Source organism: Bombina bombina, chromosome 6 (genome assembly GCF_027579735.1).
Source record: "Bombina bombina isolate aBomBom1 chromosome 6, aBomBom1.pri, whole genome shotgun sequence".
Lineage (NCBI taxonomy): Eukaryota > Metazoa > Chordata > Amphibia > Anura > Bombinatoridae > Bombina > Bombina bombina.
Genome location: NC_069504.1, coordinates 638,462,886 through 638,482,052, shown reverse-complemented (window position 1 = coordinate 638,482,052; position 19,167 = coordinate 638,462,886).

Below are 19,167 nucleotides of genomic sequence, written 5' to 3'. Positions count from 1 at the left end.
TAGGTCCTCAGCAGGGACTGAGGTTTATAGATGCCAGTTAGAGTTTTATTCTGTCTCTGACAACTTAAAGGGACACTGAACCCAAATTTTGTTCTACATGTTTAAAGGGTCATAATACCCAAATGTTTAAACACTTAAAAGTAATGCAGTATAGCTGTAAAAAGCTGACTAGAAAATATCACCTGTACATCTCTATGTAAAAAAAAAAGATATTTTACCTCAAAAGTTTCTCAGTAGCCACATCCCATTGTAAAGGACTCCTAAGCAGCAAATCAATATGTCTGTCCCGGGACAGCGGAAGGAGCGAGCTTACATGCACTCTTATCTTATTTCCCTATTTAGCTTAAGGAAATTTACAATGAAATCTCATGAGAGTTAAGGGAAATCTCATGAGATCACAGTAAAAGAGTTCATGACCTCAGCACTGCTGATGCTGATTGGCTGCTGTTCATTTCTTCATTTTTTTATTTTTTTTTTAACTGCAGCTGAGCAGCAGTTGAGTATAACTTTTTACACAGAACTTACTCTGCTGAGCTGAGGAAATTGTGAGGTAAAATATCTTCTTTTTTTACATAGAGATGCTCAGGTGATATTTTCCTGTCAGCTTTTTATAGTTATACTGCATCAGTTTCAAGTGATTTAGAATATGAGTATCCCTTTAAGCAGGACTCTAGAGAAAAGGATAACCCCATTGAGCCATATGTTTTTAGGGATAATGTTGTCCATGCCATGCTTCAGCTTTCCCCTCCAACGCCCCAAGCTTTAGCAGTTTCACATGCAGTACCCTGCGGTTCCTCTGACCATCCTCCTGGGGGTGTTTATTTACCAGGAGATTTTTATATAAAAAATATTTATGTTAGTAAGGGTTCTGACTCCGCTAAGGCTGCGTTAGTCAGTCTCTCTCAATTGGTTTGATGAAGATGATACCTCAGTGGCTTCTGAGGGTGAGATCTCAGACTTTGATACTGTAGTGAAAAATTCTACAGATTCAGAGGAGGTTAATTTTAGATTTAAGCTAGAACACCTCCGGTTACTTTTGAAGGAGGTCCCTGCTACTTTGGAAAACTCTAACTCATCTGTCGCTGAGAACCCAAAAAAGTCGTAGCAGAGTATTTGATGTCATTCCTTCATCTGTGGAAGTTTTTCCAGTTCCAGACTATATGTCGGAAATTATAGCTCAGGAATGGGAAAAGCCAGGGATTCCTTTTTCCCCGTCCCCTGTTTTTATTTTTTTTTCCCTGTTGATGACTCATGGCGCACAGTGCCCAAGGTAGAGGAAGCTATCTCTACTCTAGTCAAGAGGACTACTATTCCTATTGAGGATAGTTGTTCTTTCAAGGATCCCATGGATAAGAAGCTGGAGGCTTACTTAAGAAAGATGTACATTCATCAGGGATTACAGTTGCAAGTATTGCTACAGTTGCAGGGGCAGCATCTTATTGGTGAGATGCCTTGTTTGACCTGATTTCAGAAGAGACTACTATAAAGGAGATCCAGGATAGGATCAAGGCTCTTAAGCTGGCCAATACTTTTATCTGTGATGCCAGCATGCAAGTGGTTAGACTGGGAGCCAAGATTTCTAGCCTTGCTGTTCTAGCTTGCAGAGCTCTGTGGTTAAAATCTTGATCTGCAGATGTAACATTCAAGTCCAAACTTCTGTTTTTACCTTATAAGGGCAAAACTTTATTTGGTCCTGGTCTAGCTGAGATCATTTCCGAGATTACGGGTGGAAAGGGATCTTTCCTACCTCAGGACAAGAAGAATAGACCTTAGGGTTTGCCAGAATTCCAATTTTCGTTCCTTTCACAGTTTCAAAGGACAAAAGTCTTCCTCTTCCAAGCCGGATCAATCCAGACCCTCATGGAAGTCCAGTCAGCCTTGGAATAAGGGGAAGCAAGCCAAAAAGGTTTTAGTTGATTCAAAATCAGCATGAAGGGACCGCCCCCGATCCAGCCTTGGATCGCGTGGGGGGCAGACTTTCCTTTTTTCAACAGGCTTAAATCCGCGATGTTCCAGATCCTTGGGCCATGTAAATAGTATCCCAGGGTTACAGAATAGGATTCAAGTCTTGTCCCCAGGGGCAGATTTATCCTGTCTGCAAAACAGGAGAAATGAGAGGCCTTCTTAAGCAGCTCTGCGTCGGATGGATGAAGATAGAAGATGCCGTCTGGATGAAGAATTCTGCCGGTTTGGATGAAGACTTTGGCCCGCTTGGATGAAGACTTCTGCCAGCTTTGCTGAGGACTTCTGCCGCTTCGTTGAGGATGGATGTCCGGTCTTAAAAAACTGTAAGTGGATCTTCGGGGGTTAGTGCTAGGTTTTTTTTTAGGGGTTTATTGGGTGGGTTTTATTTTTAGCTTAGGGTTTGGGCTGAAAAAGAGCTAAATGCCCTTTTAAGGGCAATGCCCATCCAAATGACCTTTTCAGGGTTGGTGAGCAAACGTCATGAGGATCAGCTGTTAAGCGGGCAGTAGTTGCTACGAGAGGTAAGGCAAACCTTACCTGCTTCTAAATCTAAGCCTTGTGATAGCCCTGAAGAGGTTTGTGTTTTTGGCCATTTTTACCCCTTTGCAAGCACTCCTGAATATCCTGCATTTGATGTTTCAAATAACCAAAATGTATCCATTTCTCTGAATACTTCACTGCTAATATCTGCCCACAAGCTGAAAAGAGGATCAAAAGTTTGGGAGCGTGCTTTTGCTCTTATGTGCTCCTATTTTCCAGGCAGTAGTGGGTGCCACTAAAGAGTCTTTTGCAAGGACATTTGTTCACATATTTATGTATATGTTTTTTATGTATTTTATCATTGTGGTGTATTTAAGTAGGCTTTTCAGACAGATGCATTAAAGCCTATTTTTCGGTACTCTAGTGCAGTCTTGGTCACTCTAAAATAGTTAATGATTTGTTAACTGCTTTCATTTTTTTAAATTTTTGATTCAAAATTATTAGTGACTATCAGCACATTGTTACATACTAGCAGCCTGAGTAATAATATGAGCTAACTCTTTTTGTATACTCTATATGTAAAATATTAACTATTAACAACTATTTCCTCCTACCTATAAACTAATTACTTTTAACTATTTACAAATCTAACCTCATAACTATTAATTTCTTATTAACTACGAACTACTTACTTTTAACTCTTAACTATTTACTAATATCTATGAACAACTAGCTAATCTATACTAACTATATCCTTCTAATAACAAATAATTTAGGGTACTTTTCCATTACTGGACCACCACTGCTTGCAAATTACACTATACATTTTTTTGTCCGTTCTTGCCAAAGTACTGAAGAAGCTGAAATTCCTCCATCTCCACTCTCTTGGGGATTCCATGGGGGGGGGGGGGGGAATCATCAATCCAGAAGTTGAATCCCCCAGATAGAGGCAAAAAAGAATTTGAGATTGGTGAATTTCAGCAATGTATAATAAGGATAATTATTATTTGCAAACATCATAAAATTTATCATTTCAGATAATCCTTCAGACTTAACTTTTTTTGAGAAATTGTACAAATTAATAGAGCAAGACCAACCTTCCTTTTGGCGAGGCACAAGTGACTGCTGTGAAAGGTAATTTTAAAGACTATTAAACGTATTTAAAATCAAAATATATATGACAACCCATTTTTTAACATTTGCAGATGTTGTAAAAAAGGATGAGATCCTGAACGTTCAAGCTAAGCCTACAAGATCTGATGTATTTACAGAAACTGAATCAAGTATTACAGATATGTGAGAAACATTTGTTGATAACGTGTCCACTTAAGGAAATGTGTGCATAATAATTTCAAAAGAATCCTGAAATATCAAAGTAGGCAAATTCAATTACTTCAACATGTATTGGATACTGTGCAATCCTCCAGGGCACTAATTAAAAAAATGACGTTTATGGGGGACTTGCATTAATTTTTTTCCTTTTAGAAATATGTGTTTATGTAGAATTATGTTTTTTTTAGTTTGTTTTATTTGTGTCATTCTTCAAGCACTTTAGTAAAAAAAAAAAAATCATAATTCTTTCTTAGGAGAGATTTCTTTATTTGTTTGGGTGATTATGGGGGAAGAAAAAAATAATGTCATGCACCACTTTTTAATTACAGATGCCTGTTATTTGTGTTTTGTTTTGTGCTACCTGTACATATGAGTCACTGGGTTGTGCAGTGCTAAATTAATGTTCTATCATTATACTAATTTTACAAAGAAGATATAAATTTTACTTGTCCCAAAAGATGTTTTCTTAAGTTTATCCACATCTGCTTGATAAATCTCATTAAGTAATATTATCCATTGCAGATTATCTCAGTGATTATATTTCCACAAAAGGCTGACCTTAATTGAAAAATAAGACATGTACATGTAAAAATTAACATGTGAATAAATCTTCCAATACAAAGCACCAAGTCCCTAAAATACTGGGCTCAATTCCATTCCTCTGTACAAATGTCTTCCTCTGTCATGTCACTAACTCAGTAGCATACGTGTAAAACACACAAATAGAGTATGCTTACCCTCATATGGTCTTTGGTTCCATGAAGATGAAGTTAACACCCTTCAGGTTTGCCAATGTCAGTGTCCTATGCTTGGAGTTTACCTGTGAAGATCTCACCCCTGTTGCTGCTGACCCTGCCATCTTCCTTTTGTACTGTCAGTGAATGAGTGCACTTTTGGCACGTAGAGTGTTGAAATACCTCTATACCTTATCATGCACAGACTTTTGTCAGTACACGTGGCCTACAGAATCCCTGCAAAGCTCTGCTGCCACAGACGTGAGAAGGAACTTTGCTTGGCAGAGTGCTTATTGATGTGGAGAACATTAGAGACATTTCAAAGATCAAAATAAACCTTGGTTGAAACAGATTTAGTACACATATGTTTGAGTGCATTTAAAAGGGACCTCCAATCCTGTAGAGTTGTAAATGTAACAATGCATGCTGTGCATTAGTACTGAACACTGATCAATTTGTGATGGCAATTTGTAGCATGCAACTGTGGCCACACAGACGAGTGCCTGATAGGCCAAGTTGGTCATCTGGGACATATTGGCTATGACCTATGTTTAATTTCTAGTACACTAGACCTATGTGGCCACCTTAGTAATTCTTGGCCTTATGCAGATGAAACATATTGAAAACATAGAAGCCCAATTATTTAAGCAGAGGTGGAAGCTGTGGTTAAAAAGTCTGGAAATGTTCTTGATAGTGCGGCCACTTGCCTATTAACCAGCAAGTTGTAATACAAGTGCTGAATATCGCTTTTCTTGGCTGATTGAAAAGATAGGACGTGCAATTTTTCAAAAGCTTGCAAAAGATTAGTTTGAGATAATCTAACCGCCGCTTAAACTCATAATACGGGTGGGTGCCAAAACCACGACCACAAGCTTGTGAACATGTGTGTAAACCTTGTACTGTCAATAGGGCACCACTTGTAATCTAGTCCTATCTCTCTCTCTCTCTCTCTCTATATATATATATATATATATATATATATATATAAATATATATATATATATGCACTGTATATATAAATATTTATATATTTACTATATATATATAAATATACACTAACGGCTAGATTTAGAGTTCTGCGGCCAAAGGGGTGCGTTAGCTACGCGTGCTTTTTTTCCCCCGCACCTTTTAAATACCGCTGGTATTTAGAGTTCACAGAAGGGTTGCGTTAGGCTCCAAAAAAGGAGTGTAGAGCATAATTTACCGCCACTGCAACTCTCAATACCAGCGGTGCTTACGGACGAGGCCAGCTTCAAAAACGTGCTCGTGCATGATTCCCCCATAGGAAACAATGGGGCCGTTTGAGCTGCAAAAAAACAGCGTTCAGCTCCTAACACAGCCCCAATGTTTCCTATGGGGAAACACTTCTTAAGTCTTCACCTAACACCCTAACATGTACCCGAGTCTAAACACCCCTAACTTTACACTTATTAACCCCTAATCTGCTGCCCCCGCTATCGCTGACCCCTGCATATTATTATTAACCCCTAATCTGCCGCTCCGTACACCGCCGCAACCTACGTTATCCCTATGAACCCCTAATCTGCTGCCCTAACCCCCGCCGACCCCTATATTATATTTATTACCCCCTAATCTGCCCCCCCAATGTCGCCGCTATCTACCTACAATTATTAACCCCTAATCTGCCGACCGGACCTCACCGCTACTCTAATAAATGTATTAACCCCTAAATCTAAGTCTAACCCTAACCCTAACACCCCCTAAGTTAAATATAATTTTTATCTAACGAAATAAAATAAATCTTATTAAATAAATTATTCCTATTTAAAGCTAAATACTTACCTGTAAAATAAACCCTAATATAGCTACAATATAAATAATAATTATATTGTAGCTATTTTAGGATTAATATTTAATTTAAAGGCAACTTTGTATTTATTTTAACCAGGCACAATAGTTATTAAATAGTTAATAACTATTTAATAGCTACCTAGTTAAAATAATGACAAAATTACCTGTAAAATAAATCCTAACCTAAGTTACAATTAATCCTAACACTACACTATCAATAAATAAATTAAATACAAATACCTACAAATAAATACAAATAAATACACTAACTAAAGTACAAAAAATAAAAAAAGAACTAAGTTAAAAAAAAATAAAAATTTTTTTTACAAACATTACAAAAATATTACAATTTTAAGCTAATTACACCTACTCTAAGCCCCCTAATAAAATAACAAAGCCCCCAAAATAAAAAAAATGCCCTACCTTATTCTAAAATAAAAATTGAAAAGCTCTTTTACCTTACCAGACCTTAAAAGGGCCTTTTGCGGGGCATGCCCCAAAGAATTCTGCTCTTTTGCCTGTAAAAGAAACATACAATACCCCCCCCAACATTACAACCCACCACCCACATACCCCTAATCTAACCCAAACATCCCTTAAATAAACCTAACACTAAGCCCCTGAAGATCGTCCTACCTTGTCTTCACCAAGCCGGGTATCACCGATCCGTCCAGAAGAGGGTTCGAAGTCTTCCTCCTATCCGGCTGAAGTTTTCATCCAAGCGAGGGCTGAAGAGGTCCATCATCCGGCTGAAGTCTTCTATCAAGCGGCATCTTCAATCTTCTTTCTTCCGGCTCCATCTTCATCCCGCCGACGTGGAACATCCTTCCTCCACGACGAACTCCCGACGAATGGAGGTTCCTTTAAGGGACGTCATCCAAGATGGCGTCCCTTGAATTCCGATTGGCTGATAGGATTCTATCAGCCAATCGGAATTAAGGTAGGGAAATTCTGATTGGTTGATGGAATCAGCCAATAAGATTCAAGTTCAATCCGATTGGCTGATCCAATCAGCCAATCAGTTTGAGCTCGCATTCTATTGGCTGTTCCGATCAGCCAATAGAATGCGAGCTCAATCTGATTGGCTGATCCAATCAGCCAATCGGATTGAACTTGAATCTAATTGGCTGATTCAATCAGCCAATCAGAATTTTCCTACCTTAATTCCGATTGGCTGATAGAATCCTATTAGCCAATCGGAATTTGAGGGACGCCATCTGGATGACGTCCCTTAAAGGAATCTTCATTCGTCGGGAGTTCATCGTGGAGGAAGGATGTTCCGCGTTGGCGGGATGAAGATGGAGCCGGAAGAAAGAAGATTGAAGATGCCGCTTGATAGAGGACTTCAGCCGGATGATGGACCTCTTCAGCCCCCGCTTGGATGAAGACATCGCCCGGATAGGAGGAAGACTTCGGACCCTCTTCTGGACGGATCGGTGATACCCGACGTGGTAAAGACAAGGTAGGAAGATCTTCAGGGGCTTAGTGTTAGGTTTATTTAAGGGGGGTTTGGGTTAGATTAGGGGTATGTGGGTGGTGGATTGTAATGTTGGGGGGGTATTGTATGTTTTTTTTACAGGCAAAAGAGCAGAATTATTTGGGGCATGCCCCGCAAAAGGCCCTTTTAAGGGCTGGTAAGGTAAAAGAGCTTTTCAATTTTTATTTTAGAATAGGGTAGGGCATTTTTTTATTTTGGAGGACTTTGCTATTTTATTAGGGGGCTTAGAGTAGGTGTAATTAGCTTAAAATTGTTGTAATATTTTTATAATGTTTGTAAATTATTTTTTTATTTTTTGTAACTTAGTTAGTGTATTTATTTGTAGGTATTTGTATTTAATTTATTTATTGATAGTGTAGTGTTAGGTTAAATTGTAACTTAGGTTAGGATTTATGTTACAGGTAATTTTGTAATTATTTTAACTAGATAGCTATTAAATAGTTATTAACCATTTAATAGCTATTGTACCTGGTTAAAATAAATACAAAGTTGCCTGTAAAATAAATATTAATCCTAAAATAGCTACAATATAATTATTATTTATATTGTAGCTATATTAGGGTTTATTTTACAGGTAAGTATTTAGCTTTAAATAGGATTAATTTATTTAATAAGATTTATTTTATTTCATTAGATAAAAATTATATTTAACTTAGGGGGGTGTTAGGGTTAGGGTTAGACTTAGCTTTAGGGGTTAATACATTTATTAGAGTAGCGGTGAGGTCCGGTCAGCAGATTAGGGGTTAATAATTGTAGTTAAGGTAGCGGTGACGTTGGGGGGGGCAGATTAAGGGTTAATAAATATTATGTAGGTGTCGGCGGTGTTAGGGGCAGCAGATTAGGGGTACATAAAGATAATGTAGGTTGGGGCGGTGTGCGGTCGGCAGATTAGGGGTTAAAAAAATGTAATAGAGTGGCGGCGATGTGGGGGGCCTCGGTTTAGGGGTACATAGGTAGTTTATGAGTGTTAGTGTACTTTAGAGCACAGTAGTTAAGAGCTTTATGAACCGGCGTTAGCCCAGAAAGCTCTTAACTCCTGGCTTTTCTCTGCGGCTGGAGTCTTGTCGTTAGATTTATAACGCTCACTTCAGCCAAGACTCTAAATACCGGGGTTAGAAAGATCCCATTGAAAAGATAGGATACGCAATTGGCGTAGGGGGATCTGCGGTATGGAAAAGTCGTGGCTTGGAAGTGAGCGTTAGACCCTTTCCTGACTGACTCTAAAAACCCACGGGCGGCCAAAACCAGCATTAGGACCCCCTAATGCTGGTTTTGACGGCTAACGCAGAACTCTAAATCTCGGCGTAAATATATATATATGCACTGTATATATACATATAAATATATATTTATATATATATATATATATATATATATATATATATATATATATATATATATATATATATATATATATATATATATATAAATATCTTTATAATAGAATATACATGTTGAACAAAATGTACTGTTGCTTAAACTTCCAAGACATCAGCAGTCTCTTTATAAGATATCAAAATAAACATGAATTGGTAGCTGCACATACATTGTTATAATGCCCACAGACTGGCACAAGGAATAACCACAGCTGTTCCTAGCAGGAATTAGCTGATGCTGTATAAAAAGTCTTACAATAAAGCAGTTGGAATAAAAGGCTTAAGGAACAAAATGACCAAAAAGAAGAAACCTATGAAACAAAAGGATTAAGGATCTGTAAGTCTTTTATACCATCTGCTATATTTCTTTTAAATGCACTAAAGTGGCATCAATTGTTTTGTGCAACCTGATGTTCTGAGCTGGATGTCTAACTCTGCTGGTGCTATATATCCTCTCAGTATTTTGGGACTAGGAATATAGCACAGAAAAATCAAGCCACTCTCCGGTTTAAATATTTATTCTTTGAGCATTGCAAATGCTGTATGCATGGAGCAATTTATCCAATGAATGTGTTAATAAATGTTTGATGTAGGACCATGCCCATGCAGTTTTTCTATGTGACTTTTTTTGTGTGTGTGTACATCCCTTGATTAACAGGCTTTTAAATTTGCTAATTGCCCAAAAGTATATGGCATGCTATATATCACTAGAACAGTATATTATTTGGCTAATAGGGCCATTACTTTTTAAATCAGGACCCAAAAACAGGTTAGCCAATCAGGAGACGCAGTGGGATAAATAAACAAAGTAGCAATTAAAATGAAGGTTGAACCTACAACATTAGGAATACAGAGCAATTTAATATATATTTATGTCACTTTATCTAACCTCCGCTTGCTTTCTATTGGCTATTTCTACTGGCTACCAATGTCCATATAGAAAGTGTTTAGAGCAAGTATAGAAAATTAAAGGGAAAAAGGTGTTTAGAATAGGAGTTGTATATAGGCCTCCATTACAGGATAAAGTATTAGATTAACTATTAACTGATGAAATTGCAAAAATTACAATGTTAGTGCCTCTGACCTTGCCTGAGTTCCTGTTTGTTTTTTCCCTCTAGTTCCTGAATTTGGCATGCCTCCTGACTATTCTGTTGGATATCCCTTTTGTTTGTTGAAAGATTGGACTGCTATTCTGGTATACAGAACTTGGCCTTGTCTCCTGACTACTCTGACGGATTCTCCCTGTATTCGGTGACTTATCGTACTGCTCTCAGATATCTTACTCACGGCTTGTCTCCTTGCTATTCTTTCAACACAGCCTTTCACTGCTACCTGTTATTCTGTGTCACCATCCTGCCTTCTCTGGTATCCTGCTCCTGTACCAAAGTCCTGCAGAGGGCTCCTGCCAAGCAATGTCATCCTGTTTCAGTGCCTAGCCCCGAACAGGGTACTTAACAAGTTCTAGCAGCCAAATGCCAGTCTCCAGCTACTGCAATCAAGCTCTGCAGATAGTTTCTGCTAAGTTCTCACCTATCCTGCTTCCAGTATCCGATCCTTCAGTGTCCTGTAGAATAAACTTGCATTGACTGTCTGTTTCTTCAGCTATGCCTAAAAGTGATAGTTCCATTAGTCCATCTCACTGGCTCCTAAGTTTCCACATCTCCACACATGAGCTCCAAACCCCTGAACCCGCTCCTATGTCCTATGAGCATCCAAATTGCCTTGGAGTAGACGCTAAGATTGTTAAGTGGGTAAAATGCTGGCTTAAGGATAGAAGGCAGAGTTTTCAATTTATGGCATATATTCAAATGTGGGGTCAGTTACTAGTGGTGTTCCCCAAGGGTCTGTATTGAAAGTAGGTTCCAGGAGAAGTTGTGCTTGTTTGCTGATGATACAAAAAATTGTAACAGAGTTTATTTTGCAGGAGGAGTGAATCAAATGAGCAGTGATATTAAAAAACTGGAGGTCTGGGCAAATAAATGTGATCTAAAATTTGATATAACCAAAAACAAAATTATGGATATAGGATCCAAAAACCCAAAGGCTAATTAATTTCATTGGTACAATACTGACTGTAACTAATGAGGAACGATACTTGGGAGTCATTATTTCAGATGATTTAAAATTAGGTAGATAATGCAGCAGTGCAGCCGGTAAGACCAGTTGAATACTTGGTTGCATTGAGAGGTATTAGTAGCAGAAAAAGCAGCATTATTATGCTAATTTACAGATCACTAGTAAGGCCTCTTCTGGAATATTGTGTACAGATCTGGAGACCACATCTACAGAAGGATATAAATAAACTAAATACTTTCCAAAGTAGGGCTACTAAAATGGGACATGATCTAAAATATAAAATATACAAAAAAAAAGACTCTGTGACCTAAATATGTATAGTTTAGAGGAGAGACTTAATAAAGTGGAAGCTGAAAGTATTTTCCACAAAAGAAGAAATACCAAAACAAGGGGTCACAATCTTAAATTAGAGGGTAACAGATTCAGGAGAAATGTAAGGAAGCATTTTTTTACAGAAAGGGTGGTGGATTCATGGAATAAACTTCCAATAGAGGTGGTAAACACAGGGACTGTAAAATAATTAAAAATGCCTGGGACAATCATAAGGCTATCCTAAGAAAACAGTAACATGTAATATGGGTAGACTCATGTTTGATTTAAACATCCAATAGGATTTCAGTAGCTCTCATTCTATTGGCTGATTTAAACTTTTTAGCCAATAGGAATGCAATCTTCAGTGTGCGGCAGACAATCGCATGAAGAGTTTCTTTACGTTGCAAAGACTGCTGCCGGAAAACTTCTCCGCACCTTAGAAGACCGCTCCACACCTCCGATAAGAAGATAGAAGATGGCTATGGATGAAGATGGATCTGCCTGGATGAAGACTTTGCTCCGCTTGGAAGAAGATGGATGTACAGGAACGATGAGTATATTTTTTGGGGTTAGTGTTATTTTTTTTGGATTGTTTTTTTCTAGATTTTATTTTTTATTTTTTAATGGGCAGCAAAAGAGCTGATTGCCCTTTTAAGGGCAATGCCCATGCAAATGCCTCTTTAGGGGCAATAGGTAGCTTAGGTTTATTTTTGTTAGGTCTTTTTTATTTTGGGGATTTGGGTGGGTGGGGGTTGTATTGTTAGGCGGGACTTTGTCATTTTTTTGCAAAAAAGAGCTGATTGCTTCAGGGTAATGTTAAAGGACATAAACCAATGGCACTACTTAATATACAAAATTAGACAAACATTCCCATATATGTGGTTACCTAATTTTGTCTTGGGGATTGGTGCTTGTACTTATATAAATTTGAGAACAAATCAGTAAAGGACTGAAAAGCAGAGTACAAATATAGCACTCACAACGTTTATTAAATACAGTATATAATTCAATGTTAAAGCAAAAACTGATGAGGAAAAATAAAACTTAACTTTTATTAAAGTATTCTTCAATAAAAACCTAAGGGTGAAAGAATAACTTAAAATTACAAATGCTACTTCAGCAAAGAAGTTTCTTGGAGATAAAATTACAGGATCGAAAATATCTCTAGAATTTTGCTTCCTTTTAGTTGTTTGATCCTGATATTTGTAACATATTAAGTAATCTCAAAGAAACTGCATATCAAGAAAGATACGAGTGAAAATGTCATGTATCAGGTCCGCTCATTGCCGTGTCGCTGTGGCTCACGGATCTCCTCTGTCTCACGTCACGTTGCCTAGCAACGTGACGCGGTATCTGGCACTCCTCCTGACGTCAGAGTCTCCCTGCCTTCAAATCTCGGCGGGAGATCTTACTCGGGGCCCGTTTGCTCTCTCTCTTCATGCCGGACCGGACCTGAGTGAGTAAAGTACAGATGTCTCTTCCTTCCCTGCCAGACTTTCCTTGCCTGAGTACCTCTCTGTATGTTGCTAACCTGCTAAAAGGAATTCCACTGTTTGTTTGCTAATCTGCTAAAAGGGACATTTGCTTTATTCAAATCTGCTAAAAGGAATATCTCTATGTTTGTTTGCTAACCTGCTTAAAGGGACATTTGCTTTATTCAAATCTGCTAAGAGGAATATCTATCTGTTTGTTTGCTAACCTGGTTAAAGGGACATTTGCTTTATTCAAATCTGCTAAGAGGAATATCTCTATGTTTGTTTGCTAACCTGCTCAAAGGGACATTTTCTTTATTCAAATCTGCTAAAAGGAATACCTCACTGTTTGTTTGCTAACCTGCTTAAAGGGACATTTGCTTTATTAAAATCTGCTAAGAGGAAGACCTCTCTGTTTGCTAACCTGCTTAAAGGGACATTTGCTTTATTCAAATCTGCTAAGAGGAATATCTCTATGTTTGTTTGCTAACCTGCTTAAAGGGACATTTGCTTTATCCAAACCTGCTAAAAGGAATACCTCTCTGTTTGTTTGCTAACCTGCTTAAAGGGACATTTGCTTTATCCAAACCTGCTAAAAGGAATACCTCTCTGTTTGTTTGCTAACCTGCTTAAAGGGACATTTACTTATCACCTGCTAAAAGGAATTTCACTTAGTTTGTTAATTAATCTTCTCAAAGGGACATTTGCTTTCATCAATCCTGAGTGGGTCATGTCCTGGATATTTCTCAGTGTGCTAGCGTGTGTTTTTACTTTTTCACGCTAGCAGTTGGGTTGAATCCTGGGCTGATCCTTTACGGCTGACAGAAAATTTACTGACAAGGAGTCTGTTCTCTGTTCTTGCTTCAGGGTAATGCCCTACAAAAGGCCCTTTTAAGGGCTATTGGTAGTTTATTGTTAGATTAGAGTTTTTTTATTTTGGGGTGGATTTTTGTTTTTTTAGATTAGGTTTAATTTTTTTTATTTTGGATAATTTCGTTTATTCTTTTTTGTAATCTTAGATTTTTTTTATTTTTCGTAATTTTAGACTTTTCTTTTGTAATGTTTGTTTGTTTTTCGTAGTGTTAGGATTTTTAAATATAGTAATTTAGTTTTTTTTTGTATATTTTATTTTTGTAAAATAGTTATGTTAGGTTTATTTATAGTTTAGCTTTTTTTATTTCACAGGTAAGTTTTTATTTTTTTGAAGGTAGTTAGTATATTGTAAGTTTATTTGCAATGTGAGAGGCTGGCAGTTTAGGGGTTAATAGGTTTATTTAGGTAGTCGCGATGTGGGTATTTGGCGGTTTAGGGGTTAATAGGTTTAGTTGAGTATTTGAAATGCGTGTGGGCGGCAAATTAAGGGTAAATATTTTTACTGTAGTGTTGGAGATGCGGGAGTAGCAGATTAGGGGTTAATAACTTTATTTAGTGTCTGCGATGTTGAAGGGGGTGGTTTAGGGAATAATAACTTTATTTAATGTCTGCAATGTCGGGGGAGGCGGATTAGGGGTTATTAGACTAGGGGTTATGTTAGGGTGTTAGATTTTTACATAACCTTCTTGTCCCCATAGACATCACTGGGGATTGCGTTATAGCGATCAACATTCCATATTTGCAGGTGTTAGTTTTTTCTAACACTATTTCTCTATTATTAATGTCTATGGGGAGTGGTGTATTTAGGTTTTGTGCTGCCCTAGGCACTCAAAATTCTGCTGCACCCCCCCCAAAAAAAAAGGTTTTAGGCCTTTTTTACCCTTAATATTTTTTTGGGTCAGTGTGTGAAATGTATTTGTTTTTTTTTTTCATAACAATTCAAAAGAAAATGGGCTAGCAAAACACTTGTATACAGTTGGGTTGAATTGCATGCATCTCATACTATTTTCTCCCTGAGAGAAGGGAGAAAAAATTAGGGAAGGGTAGAAAGGCAGGGAAAGGAAAGAAGGAAGAAAGGGAGAGAGAGAAGAGAAAAGTGGGGAGGGAGAGGAGAAAAGGGGGAGGGAAAGAAGGGAGCAAGGGAGGGAGCTGAGAGAAAGAAGGGAGGGAGTTGAGAGAAAGAAGGGAGGGAGGGAAAGAAGGAAACGAGGGAAGGAAAGAAGGGAGTGAGGGAAAGAAAGAAAGAAAGAAAGAAAGAAGAGAGGGAGGGAAAGGAGGGAAGTAGGGAGGGTAAGAAGGAAGGAAGGGAGGGGAGTGAGGGAGGGAGGAAGAGAAGGGAGGGAGTTGAGGGAGGGAGGGAGTTGAGAGAAAGAAGGGAGGGAGGGAAAGAAATAAGGGAGGGAGTTGAGGGAGGAAGGGAGTTGGGGGAGGAAGGGAGGGAGAAAGGGAAAGAAGGGAGAGCGGAAGGGAGATAAAGAAGAATACACTTTGAAACCATCACTGCCCATTACATGCAACAACATACATTAATTACCATCATTAAAGTTATAAAACTTTTTAAGTGTCCAATTACTATTTACTCCGTGGGTTCATGAATGCAGAGAAAGCTAGCTATTAGTAGCTAACATACATTAGCGCTGAGAGTTTATGATTAGACATCACAATCTGATCTAAGCAGTGCACAGACGCATCCAGTCTGTTAGTTACTAAGACCTGCAATAAGCACTGCGCTTGCAGACCCACCACAGCTGATAAAGGGAGGCAGAATATCGGCACAAGGTCTTCTCCTCCAGCCTCACCTTTTAAGCATATCCCCGGGCAAGTTTCTCTCTAAGATCACTTCCACTGCAAAAATGCCTGTGGATCTAAATGAAGCAATGGTTTAGGAGCACTACCTGTGAAGAGCGACCTTAATCAGCGCATGTGCCTTGTCTTCTCTGTAAAAGCCTGCACTTTATCGCTCATTGTACAGAATGCTGGCTTCTAGAGAGAGGATTGGGCAGATGTGCTGCCCCTCCCAAATCTGCTGCCTTAGGCACCGGCCTAGGCCATAATACGCCCCTGCTATGGGTTAGGACTTGGCTTTTGTGCGGTATCACACCATACCGCACAACACAAGAAGGTTTTTTTGTAACTTCTAATGGCAGCGCTATGGAAAGTGTGGTACCACTAAATTTTTAGCATTATTTACGCACCGGGTTTACCGCAAGACTTGTAATTTAGGTGTATGTTTCTATGTCTCTATGATCTTTTGGGGTAGATTTAATTCTTTTGATTTGTTAACTTATTTTCCTATTCACCACAATACCAGAATAACATTTGAATCCACACAATATGGCAGTTGATAAATACACCAGCAAACATTTCTATGGGTAGACTCAATGGGACTTTTGGTTCTCATCTCCTGTCAAAGTGTATGTTTCTATGCTATAATCAGCTTAAATTTGTACTTTTATATCTAAATACACAATCTGACCTTTTATTAATGGCTGAAGCTTTTTTTTTTTTACTGTGCATTTAATAACATTCAAGTGAGCAATATGTATCTTGAATGTAAAATCTAAGGATATTTAGTTTGTATTGATATTATATGATTTTATATTATTCAATTTATTTCCAATAAAGAAGGCAAAGCAAAACCAAGCAAGCCTACTTTAAATATATTAAATAAACAATGGGTAAATGAAGTGCCGAAGAATAGTAAACTCATTATGACTCAGATAAACTGTAAAGAGGTGATGGGTAACTTCCTAACACCAAGGGGAAAACAGATCAATATACAAACAATAATACATTTATAAAAATGTCAAGTGGCATAGTGCCAGATATAGCTAAAGTTACAGGGTACACTTAGGCCCACATCTATTAAAGCCTGGACGGGCAAGGTTCCTAGAGGGCACTGTGGTGAGTTGCCTGCATTTAACATTGCACAAGTAATTGCTTGTGCATCTGCACCCCCTGCTCTCATTTAGCCAACTACAGAGCAGGGCTTGTAATTTATCCTAATCTATTCTGATCAGGATGGTTTAACTCAGTGAACTTTGAGGTAGTGTAAAGACTAAGTTGCAGCAGTGTTAAGATTGCAGCTACTCAACTAGCATTTTAAGCCTGCTAGCGCAAACTTAAAGCACTCAAGCCCTTAAGCTTCATCCGCATCTTCATGCATAGGGTCCTATATCTGCTTTTGTGCCCTCTGGAAGACTCTTTTAACTTGTGGCCATGCTGTTTTTCCACCTTTCAAAAGTACCAAAGCACATATTTTTAGTTATACTTTTTCCTGGAGGCTGCAAAAACTAGTGCAGAGGGCTGCATGCAGCCAGTGGGATTACATATGCCCGTCCCCATTCTAAACATATTATTCAGAATTCTTAAAGGGACAGTCTACACCGGAATTGTTATTGTTTTAAAAGATAGATAATCCCTTGTTTACCCATTCCCCAGTTTTGCATAACCAACACAGTTATATTTATATTTTTTTTTACCTCTGTGATTATCTTGTATCTAAGCCTCTGCAAACTGCCCCTTTATTTCAGTTCTTTTGACAGACTTGCAGTTTATCAGTGATAGCTCCCAGGTAACTTCACATGCATGAGCACAATGTTATCTATATGAAAAACATGAACTAACACCCTCTAGTGGTGAAAAAACTGTTAAAATGCATTCTTTTTTTTTTTTTTTTTTTTTTTTAAATAATTTTTATTGAGGAATAAACAACAATTACATAGCAGATGGAAATTTGTCATACTAACACAGAAGTAAATACAATATAATATGCAAGGAAGAGTACAAATGTACATGTAGTTACAGTGCGCGCCCCACACAAGTAAAAATAATATTGGAGTATTGTCATAGCTTCATAAGAGACAGCAGTATGCAAATCTTAAGAGAAACCTCATTTTTTATAAGAATATATACCTCCTAATGTAATAGCAGGCCACTTTTGGACCCTCTTATAGTTTAGTATTTTTTAATGGAGGAAAGGTAGGTTGGACTTTAGCCACTTTTGGGTTTAGAACTGTGAAAGCAAGCTTTTGTACAATGATGGAAACAGTTTAGCGTCACTTGTAATATGCAGAGCCAACTATGGGACAATATACCAGACATGGACAATAACCCCTAATACTGATTATATAGATAATAACAAAAGAATGGCTGTCCATGGCCTCCAGCTCTAAATAAAACTATACACTAGCGACTGTGTAACAGTGTTGGAGATAGATAGCTCATTGGGATATAGTGCACAGCAGGGCAGTGTCAATCAGGATGGCATGGTCTGAGCAAGAGTCTAACTAGGATGGTGTACCACAGGTAATTAGCAAGATAGGTCTCCAAATATAATTATGCATAAATAATAGGTGACTACCTGTAGCTGTGCATTAAAAAGAGGAAGGGGGGGTTACCTTGCTATAGTAGATAGATAGACCTAACTGCCTCAAGCTGGAGGTATAGTGACAGCATTAAATCTGTGTTCATGAAGGGTGGGTCTGACATCTAATAGCGGTTACGATAGTATAAACAACATGTGGAACATAAAGTTTAACATATAAAAATTAGAATGCTGGGTACAAAGCATGGGAAACCACAGAAACAAATATAAATATATACCAGCAAGATGTACATTACTCTATAAGTTTATTCGATACCGGAGCATCTCACCCAGTGCATTAAACAGTCTGAAAGAGTTTCGTCCCAGCATTTTAACAAGCTATGGAGGATCAGTTCAGCCTGCGGCTCCATAGAGAGTGCAATCTTGCCAAGGGGTCTCCACAGCAAACTGCCTTTATGGGAAAAATTTATTGATACGTAGCCCCTAAGAAAAACAAACAATCCTAGTGTGCCGAGCTCATGTCACAGTCTGGGGCTTTCTATAATGTTCGCTCAAGTAGCAGCTGCAAACCCCAATCCTGATAGTCATGTTATGCCCCCAGGGTCGAAAAGCTGGAACACATTGCCATCGGGCCTGTCAAGAGCCGGAGCTCCGCAACTCAAGTCCCCTCTGTTCAGAGCTCGCCGTAATGAAACAGGAAGGGCCTAACGTGGAGGTGCCAAGAGGGCTGGAAGGTTATCAGCTTAAATGCCGGGATAGAAGTCTCTGAAATCTGTGCCTCTGATCCAGTAACGGGGTGCCGATATCTCCAGTGGTATTGGCTTCTTACTTTCTTAGGTTTCCGCGGCGGTAACACTGGCAATGGCTTCTTATGTTGGTTAGTAGTCAGTGATCTGCGCTCCTCATCCAA